The sequence below is a fragment of the Ochotona princeps genome, chromosome 9, assembly GCF_030435755.1.
Source record: "Ochotona princeps isolate mOchPri1 chromosome 9, mOchPri1.hap1, whole genome shotgun sequence".
Lineage (NCBI taxonomy): Eukaryota > Metazoa > Chordata > Mammalia > Lagomorpha > Ochotonidae > Ochotona > Ochotona princeps.
This window is the reverse complement of record NC_080840.1, coordinates 66,049,539-66,060,410: the sequence shown is the minus strand read 5'-3', so window position 1 is coordinate 66,060,410 and position 10,872 is coordinate 66,049,539. Positions and strand designations below refer to the sequence as shown.

Here is a 10,872-nt window from a genome sequence, read left to right as displayed (position 1 = left end):
CATCTGTAGCTTTACACCTAGAACCACTCATGCATTTTCTTTATGGAATATTGTAAAGAAGTGACCAGAGCTCCAACATGGCATCTTGAAGTTTGGTCCTTATTTTCTAATCTTGCTTTCCTTCTTACTTAACTTTGTCATACAGCATCTTATCTTCCAAATGAAGCTGTGGTGTCTTTTTACTTTCTGTTTTCTATGATGTAAGATTTTATTGTAGAGTTAGATTCATTTAGCTCAGCCAACCCCTGGTGGCATAGTTTCTGGACATTACTACATGGGTAAACATCAATTTCTGATTATAAAGCAATATCAATGCATACATTATCCTTATAGTAATACCATTATAGCAATCCTTATCCTTACAGTAATACCATTATAGCAATCCTTATCCTTATAGTAATACCATTAGAGGAATGCTAATAGGAGATAACAAATAATGCTGGCTGACTGGTCAGCCTTCAAGTATTCCCTACTTCTACACTTCATCCTTTCTTCCCATGCTATGTACTAACAATTATGATAGATGGTGGCAAGTGTTAAGAAAGGCCAAAGTCTGGAGGATGGATGGGGAATAAGTTGGAGACCAGATTACAAAACTAGAGCTCTGAGACATCTGCTATAAAGAGGCAGAAAGGCACACGACTCAGAAAGGAAAAGAAACAGGCATGTAGATAGAAACGTAGTTACAAGAGATCATGTGACAAGCACAAGGTTTAACAGGACTGTTGATAGTTTGTAATCCCAAGAGGAATCAACCATTACCACTAACCTAGTTCTGCTCAAACACTCTTTTTTTCTCACAGAAACAGACTTTCCACTGTTTTCTGTTAACGACAACAGGTGTTTTAATTAACAGAGCACGTAACATTATTCCAATTTTAATGTCTTTTCATATCATATATTTATTTAATTCATGATCCTTGACTCTCATAGAAACAATTTTTAGGCATTCCAAGAATAAATTTTAAAGTGTACATTTTATATGATAGTTATGATTATTAAGAATTTTAAAGGATTTTTTTACTCATATGTTTAGATACTAATACTTTGTATATATTAGACACTATGCCTGGCTTAACCTAGTGCTCAATGTTAATTTTATTCAGTTGAATGACTGTATACTTGAAGTATATATAATATATAAAATTAGATAAAATGAACATATGATAAATGTAGCAGTAGTATAGACACAGAGCAAACACATATTTAGATAAACTTAATATAGCTATAATTTTGATAGTTTAGCCTACATTATAGACAAAAATATTTAACATGTGAATAAATATTAGAAAACACTACTATAAACTGTACATTAACGCTAAATAAAATCTTTATTTTTTCTTTTTTCCTTCAAAGATCAATAATCTAAAAGGTTAGCATGTACTTTGCATAGTAACAAAAGCCAAAAACACTGGGAAAGCCTCAAAATCAATACATATATTGAAAAACTGCTGAATCTCCTGGTCACGAGAAAGAAAACTGAACAAATGACATAAAAACCAATGATTGCTATCAGGTTAAACAGGATAACATGGAGAAAGGCAAAATTTATTGCAGCTTTGTAGCTTATAAACGGAGTACATGTTCCATAAGAATACTCATGTTGGGACACTTTATTTTTCGTTTGTACATATCAATTCTAATACAAATTCCATCAATCTTGTGTTTATATTTTACAAGTTGAAATTTAATTTCTAAAATAAGAAACTGCAGATTATTAGAATTTCTACGTATTATGTTTTTCGTTAATTCTTCAAAATACCCAATTGAAAAATTCATTTTTAATTATTTCATTTTCTATAAATGATCTGTTATTAATAAAGCAATACATGGCATATGCTAAAAATAATAAATGCTATTCATTATACATTTCTCAAATGCATGCTTCTTTTTTAAACTTTTTTTGCTTGTGGTTTTATTAGTGGTAGAGAAAATTTTCTATTGCATACTTTTAAAAGTGGGCATCAATCTCAGCAAGTTAATTTATAATCTCATATTTCCATACTAGACTAAATAATTCCCTAACTTTAGTTCACTAAACATCACTAGCCTTTTACGTCCCTATTTGAGATATAGAAAGACGCAGATAGACAAAGAGTTCTCATGAGCTAACGCTTTGGGGTTTAAGACTGCCAGCAGGCCCTGAGGTCACCGACGGTGAAGTGAAGATGTTCTTTGCCCCAAAAAGCACTAGAGACAAGCTGGTGAGGAATGCCCAGTTTTTTTAGCACAATTTACAAATTTTAAAGGCTACAGCAGGTGAGGGCATGAGGGCTTGTTCCGGCAGTCCCCCAGACCCAACAAAGATGGTGTAATTGGCATGTCTATTTCCTTTGACCTTTTAGTCATGTAGGAAGTCACACTCCACTTCCCTTTGACCTTCTAATCCTGTCGGAGGTCACGGTCCATGTGTGCCTCAGGTCATGGGCAGGTAAGCAGTGAGTCATGCCCACCAGGTAGCAGATAAGGGCCCGGGGTGATTGCCCACAGTGGTGATTCACTCCCCACTGGCCTATAATGGCTGAGAGCTCAATCAAGGCTTCTGGTATGAGTCTGCAGTTTCCGGAACAGAGATCAGCATCCAGAGTCAGGGACTGAACCAAGAGGCTCCAATGTTAAGAACAAATACATCTGAAGTGATATCCTGACTGCCAGGCTCACTCTGACAAATATCATCTCCATGTAGTTATACCTGGCTGAATCATAAATGTACTGATTAACTTGCAGTTAGGTAAACCTGCAAATTGCAAAATAATAAATTATAAATCATATCACGCAGGATGAACTTAATGCATGCACACTAAAGAATAATGAATGTCAAAGTGTACTGAAGACTAAAAAATATGTACATCTACACAATCCTAAAAGAATGTTTTGATCAATGAATAAAAAAGAAAAAAAACATATAATTAGAATTTGAAGTTAAGGTCAAGTTTCATTTATTTTTATAATTGAATCACTTCAGGATGGAAATAACAAATGTATGCATAAAACTAGCTATACTGATGCAACAAAAAGCACTGTTTGTATCTTCATATAAAATTTTAGATAAGAGTGTTCACTACTGCAAAACAAAAAAAGCTTTTTTATGCAAAAACATTTGCTGGGCTGAATAAAAGCTAAAACCGCAATGAAACGAGGCAAACAAAATTATTCAGATGAAAATCTAAAATGTTATATTATGGATACTATTACACTCTCCAGTGAGTTAGAATCAAACATAAAAATGGATGATAACATTGGTTTGATATTTTAACATGAATTCCAAGATGTGGCAATAATATTCTTATGCCCATATTACTTTATATGATAAAAAAAGATCTTGTTCAAAATCACTAAGAAGTTATCAGGTAAAGTGGAGTTTCATTTTATATTAAGATACAGTTTAACTGTCCCAAATCCTATTACTCTGAGAACAAAATCCTTTTATGAGGTATTCTGATGAGGAAGAAGGAGAGGAAAAGAAGCAACACAGACATATGACAATATTACAAAGCAACCGAGCAAGAACAGGACCTTTAGAATAAAACACAGATTCAGAAAAAAATCTAATGTAAGAAAAATACTAAGATATAAGAACTGCAAATATCAGCTTTTTTCTCCAAAAATTTTATCTTACAAAATTGCTCAGCTCCAAGACAAACTATTTATATTCAAATTAGAGTAACAAGAAATGAAAATAATTCTGAAAGTATGCTTAGATATTTGAGATAATAAGAAGAAAACAGGAAGTTCTATAATATTTGATACATAATAGACATGAGCATAAAACAAAATGTGATGAGCCAAGCCACAGTAACCCATGAGGAAGCTGGAAATCCTGTTGCAATTTCCTCTGACATTGATTTAAATAATATTATGTTAGCTTTATGTTTCAACAGAAATTTTAATCTGGACATTTTGCTTTTGGAAATACACACACATATATACAGACACACATATATGTTTGTAAATATGATTGTATTTAGTAACATAAGTTCCAAGAGGAAAAATAAGAACCTTTTGAGTTCTTAGAATAAAGGAATCCTGGGCCCGGCATGATAGTGTAGCGGTTAAAGTCCTCGCCTTGAATGTGCCAGGATCCCATATGGATGCCGGTTCTAATCCTAGCTACCCCGCTTCCCATATAGCTCCCTGCTTGTGGCCTGGAAAAGCAGTGGAGGATGGCCCAAAACCTTGGGACCATGCACCCACGTGGGAGACCTGGAAGAGCTCCTGGCTTCTGTCTTTGGATTGGCTCACTTCCAGCTGTTACAGCCACTTGGGGAGTGAATCATCGGATGGAAGATCTTCTTCTCTGTCTCTCCTCCTCTCTGTATATTTGACTTTCCAATAAAAATAAATAATAATAAAAAATAACAGAGGAAGCCCAAAACACAGAACAATCAAGTGGCACCTAGACTCATAGAACGATGTGCTGTTACTGGAACTGCTGCCCCGTACCTTAGCACTCCTATTCCACCTTCTTTCTCTATGTCCTCTTCCTCCCAAACTCTCACCTTACCTTATTGGTCACACACTGTCAGAAACCATTAAAGAGGTCACTCTATGTTTAGTGTTTGAATGCAGAGGGAGAATGTAAATGTCACTGAGTCATCGTAGTACTGAAACAAGGTATATCATTGTGGACATGAACACACCACAAAATTAGGTTAAGTCTCAGTATTTTAGCGTCTCAATATATTAAAATATATTAAAGTCTCAGGATATTAAATTATCACTTTAATGTCAGTAAGAATGATTCCTCTGGCACTGAGTTATGGTTAAGACTCATTGAAATACTATAGAGGAAATACTTGCCATATAGGCTTGTCATACAGGAAGTTGTCAATTATCAATAATTATTCCAAATGCAAAGATTCATAGCATATATATGTCTGTGTACTGGTGGGTTTGTGCAGGTGTGTGTATGTGTATATATAGATATAAAACATTTTATTGGTTAAAATTAGCATAATGGCAGAAGACGTTGAGGTGTTTGGAAAGCAAGTATCCCATAAGAGGTGCTGTCAGTGCCCTGGTTGCTCCACTTACAATCCAGCATCTTGCTACTGGCCCACAGGAGCAACTGAAGGTGCAACTCCTACTGACCCCTGTCATCCCCAAGCAGGGCAGTCTCCTCAGGCTTATTCTGCCCAGGAGGAGCTCCCTGTCTAGCCCAGTCACTTGCCAGGGGTTGCTGGCTCCATGTCCATTGTCACCCTGCCCTCGGCCAGCACCTTCAGGGCACACAGGGATGCCAAACCGAAAGGCCAGAAACGGTTGTTGCTGACCCTCTCTCCTGAGAGTCCAATTCCTGAAAAAAGTGAAAAGAAGATTGAGAGAAAAGACAGCCTCCTGACTTATGCACTGGAGAACCTCCCAGAAAACTTCCTCAGGAGTTGTTTATGGTGTAATGGGAAGGTCCGATTAAAACCAGCGGAAAGAAAAGGTGGTGTTCAGGGCGCCAACAGATCACCTGAAAGAAGAGAAGAACCACATGAAGGATGTGAGGGGGCATCCGGCAGCTCACTCAAGATCCATCAGTTCCCTGAGTGCAGCAGAATTTCACCTTGGCTTTGACGTCGCATTTCATTGGCCTGCTGAAAACTCTTGTGGATCTTTTTCTGGAAAATAGCAACCTTAAAATTCAGATTAGAAATTTCCAACAGAAACACGTAGTATCCATAGAGAAGCTAGGGGAGAAACAGGAACAAGTTGAAACTAGTTGTTTCCTGAAAGCATTTGAAGAAGCCAACAAAAAGATGCAGGCAGCAGAGATCAGCCTAGAGAACAAAGCCCAGGGGATTGGAGAGCTTGACCAGCTCCCAGAGCAGCTGCAAAAGGAACAACATAAGCTGCAACTTCAGCTCCTAGGACTTGAGACAGAAACGTCTGGGGAAGTAAATGATGCTGACAAGGAGAGGTATCAGCAGCTGGAGAAAGCCTCAGCCAGTCTCCTAGAGCTCATTAGAGTATTCGAGGACGTGGTACACTGCCAACAGAAGAAAGTCAAGCAGCTGATGGAGAATATTGAGCCACTGGGGGAAAAAAATGCAAGAGAAATAACTCAATATTGCAGCTTTTAGAGAAGATCTCTTTCTTAGAAGATAATGACCTACAAAGCAGACTGGACACAGAAACCCAATCCAAGACTGAAGTGGGAACCAGAGAGATTGGAGTAGGCTGTGATCGTTTACAAGATAAAGAGGCAGGACTCCTGAATTGGGACACCTTCCAGGAACTGCATCATATACACTAGAGCCCTGGAACTGACCCTCACTTAGATATGTGCACATTTACAGATAGACAGAGGACCCAGAAGTGTGACTTGAAACCAGGAGAGGTTTCAGGTTATTCTTCCTTAACGTACTCTGTAAGCTCAGAGTAGAAATTGCTAAATTTCTGATCCAATTCTAAAATGAGAGGGGAAGTGCAGGCAACAAGGGCAGGTGACAGGTGGGTGCATGAGGTGAAATTTCAAATACTCAACCAAAGAATTCTGCTGTCCTGCAATGTGATTGATTTCTGCAAGGATGGTGAAATCTCAGCAGAATCCCTGCATAATTAATCTGGTTTCAAGGTTTTGGTTGAGAGGAGCAAGTGCATTAATTTGAAGCATCAAGGCTTTGTTTACCCATAAAAGTATTGGGGGCAATATTTCTCTGGCAGAAGACACCTGTCGGTAAGGAGCAAAGGCAGAGAAACTTGAACACAAGGACAAGCATTGCTGGTGGCCAGGGGCTCTGTCCACTAGGTTCCAAGCATCTGTGTGGGGGTGTTGTGGGAAACTCAGTTAGACACTTGTGTAGACCAGGCAAGCTGCACTCATTTTTGTGCCTTATGCTTTTATTGGACTAATTGAAATCACTGCATTTATTCAAACTATAATTTGTTTTTCACTTTAAGAGAATTTTTTTATGTTGTGGAGATTTCATCATTCAGTTTTTCAGTATCACGTTGTGTTTCGTCCAGTGAATGAATCACTTTTTCTCAAATGTTTTCCTTTGATATTGGCATCAATGGCACCTGTGTTTAATAATAAGAAAAAAATATATATATTTTGCTCTTTAAAACAAAAAAGCATCAAAAGATGGCCCAAGTGTTTGAGCCCCCAACATTCATGTGGGAGACCCAGAAGAAGCTCCTGGCTTCTGGCTTTGACCTGGCCCAACCTCAGCCATAGTGATCATTTGGGGAGTGAACTAGGAAAAGGAAATCTGTCTCTCTCATGGTCTGTCTCTCACTCTTGCTGTGTAACTCTGACTTTCAAATAAACAAAAAATTCTTAAACATAAATAGAATAATGACAAAACTAATTTGGTAACCCATAGAAACTCAAGGAAGCCTTTGACAGCAAATATGTTATTGATGAGAAACAAATATGAACTATTCTTTAGTGAAAAAACAAGGAAAGTGCACAATAGCTTACTTCTGATGTGATCAAATTATCTGATGTTAACACAGAGGTTACTAAGAGAATACAGGAAGATATGAACTGCAGTTTTCTCTGTGTGAAGAGTTTATGTTTACTTTTAGAATTTTAGTTTTTATGTATTTTCTAGATACTTTTTTAATGTATATGAACTTAATTTTAAAAATTCCAACCACTACTGCTAGAAAAGAAAAATGACAAGTTGGGAGACATTAACAAACTTTCTAAAGTTTTCTGCCATTTATTCTAACATTTCCCTCTGATAATTGCTGACTGTTTTTAAATCTGCTGTTTTTACCTTTCCAACATGCATTGTTCTGTAGCAATTGCCTATTTTAAACTGTCTTTGTACTTGATATGAAATTGCCAAGCAAGAAAAATCTCAGACTCCCTTCTCAACTATAGTGCCGGATGTATAATTTGCATCAAAGTCATCATGAACTGGGCTACTTTGGCAAGGGAGAGAGCTGTAGTTTACATTAACTCTATCGGAGAATTTTCTGATGTCAACATTCTGCAAAACTGCTAGAATTTTGGATACCTAGTTTTGTCCATTTTCTTCTGTAAATCTTATTTGTTAGTTTCCCCTGTGACTGGTGAAATATCCAGGATCATTCCCATAAATTTTGTTTTCCTGCTTCAGTGAACCAATGACAATTTCAAAAGTTATCCAGAGATTCATTTGAAGAAATATTGTCCAATCTGTGAGTCTGGTTGAGAAATAGAAAATTGATTGGACCAAAGAAATGGTATAATAACCAAAAGAATGGAAGTTTATGTACATCCAATGTGAGGTCTATAAATATTATAAAACACATGTTTGTCATGAAGGAAAACACTGTACTTCAGGACTTTGAGTTACGTTACTGGGACATGTGAATTACGGACATTCTCATTCTTCAATAATTTTGAAGTTGGCTCATTCATATATTAACAACTATGAATGAAAAAAAAATTTTAAAGAGTCTATAGGGCCCGGCGGTGTGACCTAGCAGCTAAAGTCCTCGCCTTGAATGCGCTGGGATCCCATATGGGCGCCGGTTCTAATCCCGGCAGCTCCACTTCCCATCCAGCTCCCTGCTTGTGGCCTGGGAAAGCAGTCGAGAATGGCCCAAAGCCTTGGGACCCTGCACCCGTGTGGGAGACCCGGAAGAGGTTCCTGGTTCCTGGCTTCGGATCAGCACAGCACCAGCCGTTGCGGCTCACCTGGGGAGTGAATCATCGGACGGAAGATCTTCGTCTCTGTCTCTCCTCCTCTCTGTATATCTGACTTTGTAATAAAATAAATAAATCTTAAAAGAAAAAGAATCTATAGCACTAGGAAATAAAAAAATATTTCACCTTACCTTATAAAATTGATGAGATTATTTGTTATTACATTTATTTAATAGTTAAGAAAATTGTTTTCATAAATTTTGCTAACCTCAACCTCAAATTTATTTTTAAATATTCATTCATTTACGTGAAAAGCAAATTTACAAAGAAGGTGGAACACAGAGAACAAGAGCAAAAGTGAGAATGAGAGAGAGAGAGTGAAAGAGAGTTTGTTTCACCCCATAAACAGCTGCAATGGCTGAAGCTAACATAGATTACGTAGGAAAAGCTAAGAGCCAGGCACTCCAGCTGGGTGTCCCACTTGGCTTGCCTGGTCCCCAGGAGATGGGCTCTTTTTGCTATTTCCCAGGCATATTAGCAAGGACCTCGATTGAAAGTGGAGCAGCAGGACTTCAATCGGTGCCTATGTGGGTATGTAGGCTATGGCTTCACCTGTTGCCCTATGACACCAGCCCCAATTCTCCAAATTGATTTTTCAAAATTCATTTTTGGGGAAGACAGGGAGAGATTGAAAGACTGATTGTATGTTCACTGATTCACACCTCAAGGCCCACAATACCTAAGTCTGGAAAACACTGAAACCAGAAGCCCAAAACTCAACCAGGTCATCTAGGTGAATGTTGGGAGCCTAACTACCTGAGCTGTCACCTACTGCTTCTCCAATATTTAAGTATAGGAAGAAGAGAAGTAAAAGGGTAGCAAGGTGGTATCATCTGTTGTATCACTTGGTGTATATGTGCTTGTATCAAGCTACAAGTGTGCTTCCATTAAAAGTAAATAAAAATATTTTAAATGATTTTTTGTAGAATCCTTTCTTTTATTCTATTTCATTTTATGACACAGTTTCATAGGCTCTGGGATTCCCCCAACCCATCCCCAAATCCTCCCCCCCCCATGTTGGATTCCTCCACAGTGTTGCAATATTACAGTTCAAATACAGTCATGATTCCATCATTGCAAGCATGTACCATGCATAGAGTTCAGCATCTTATTGTCCAGATAAATTCAACTGTTTCTTGGGGAGACCATCTCTGGTCTAAAAGCAGAACTTACAGAATATTATCCTGTCCAATGAAAGGCCACAACATAACATCAACAATAATTTGCAACATTATGGAGTTAATTGACATGGTATTGAGTTACCAATATGTTAGAAAATGCAAGTTCTTAACCACGTACTGTGATTAATTCATTGACATTTCAATTTTAGTTTATACACAACCAGCTGCTGTATACTTTAAAGTGGCTATAGGGTACTATTCAGCTGTCTCGTGTCTATTTTCATTTTTATATTTAGCAGTTTGTAGTATTGAAGCATAATTTTTACTGAACTTGGCGAATTTTAGGACAGTCCAAGCTGGCGTATAACTCTAACAAGGCATATGTCAACAATTGAGGTACAGAACAGTTTTAGGTGGGGTGTGCAGAGAAATCTTCAATACCTCAGTGAGGAGTACCTAATCTTTGTGTCCCACCTAGTAAAGTATAAGTGAATTCAAGCTGACCGTTTCCTGTCTGTTTGAAGATTTCCTTATTGGTCTCTGTCTAAAAAAAAATTTTTTTTAAATAAATAAATAAGTAAATAAATCTGAACCATATTGTGTACCTTCTGCCAGAAGAGTTAGTTCCTTTAATATGAAAGTACTTTTTTGTTTCATATAATCTGTTTTAGAGAAAATCCATATACTGAAGCAGAAAATATATTTTTAATAAACATGTATGGAGGCAAGTTACCCATGGGCATTTGAGTACTTGTCGGGTCTTATTTTTCACATACAAAATACATCGTGATTTTCCATATTTTAGAGAGCACAACTATGAGTGAAGAAGAACTCCAGAAAGCAAAAAACTTCGGTGTGTTAAAGTAAGCTGACAGCAGTAAGGTCAGTTAAACAAAAATAGACCATGTGAAATGACAGCTCACTAATTTAACTTACTTAAAAAATGAAAGCACTGACCTCATTGCCAAAACCACAGACTATTTCAAGTACAGGTGCAATGCAGAACATGCCTAGAATTCCTAATGAGCAGTTACTAGTCTTAGACATTGTTTTGATCTAGTTTATCATTTATTATTTTAACATTTATTTTTACTAATTTGAAAAATATACAGAGAGAAAAGG

General features: G+C 37.2%; 1 pseudogene; it reads left to right on the top strand.

Annotated features, from left to right (window-relative positions):
• Positions 1 to 5,187: 5,187 nt before the first annotated feature.
• On the top strand, positions 5,188 to 6,241 carry LOC101516842 (myocardial zonula adherens protein-like; annotated as a pseudogene).
• Positions 6,242 to 10,872: the final 4,631 nt, after the last annotated feature.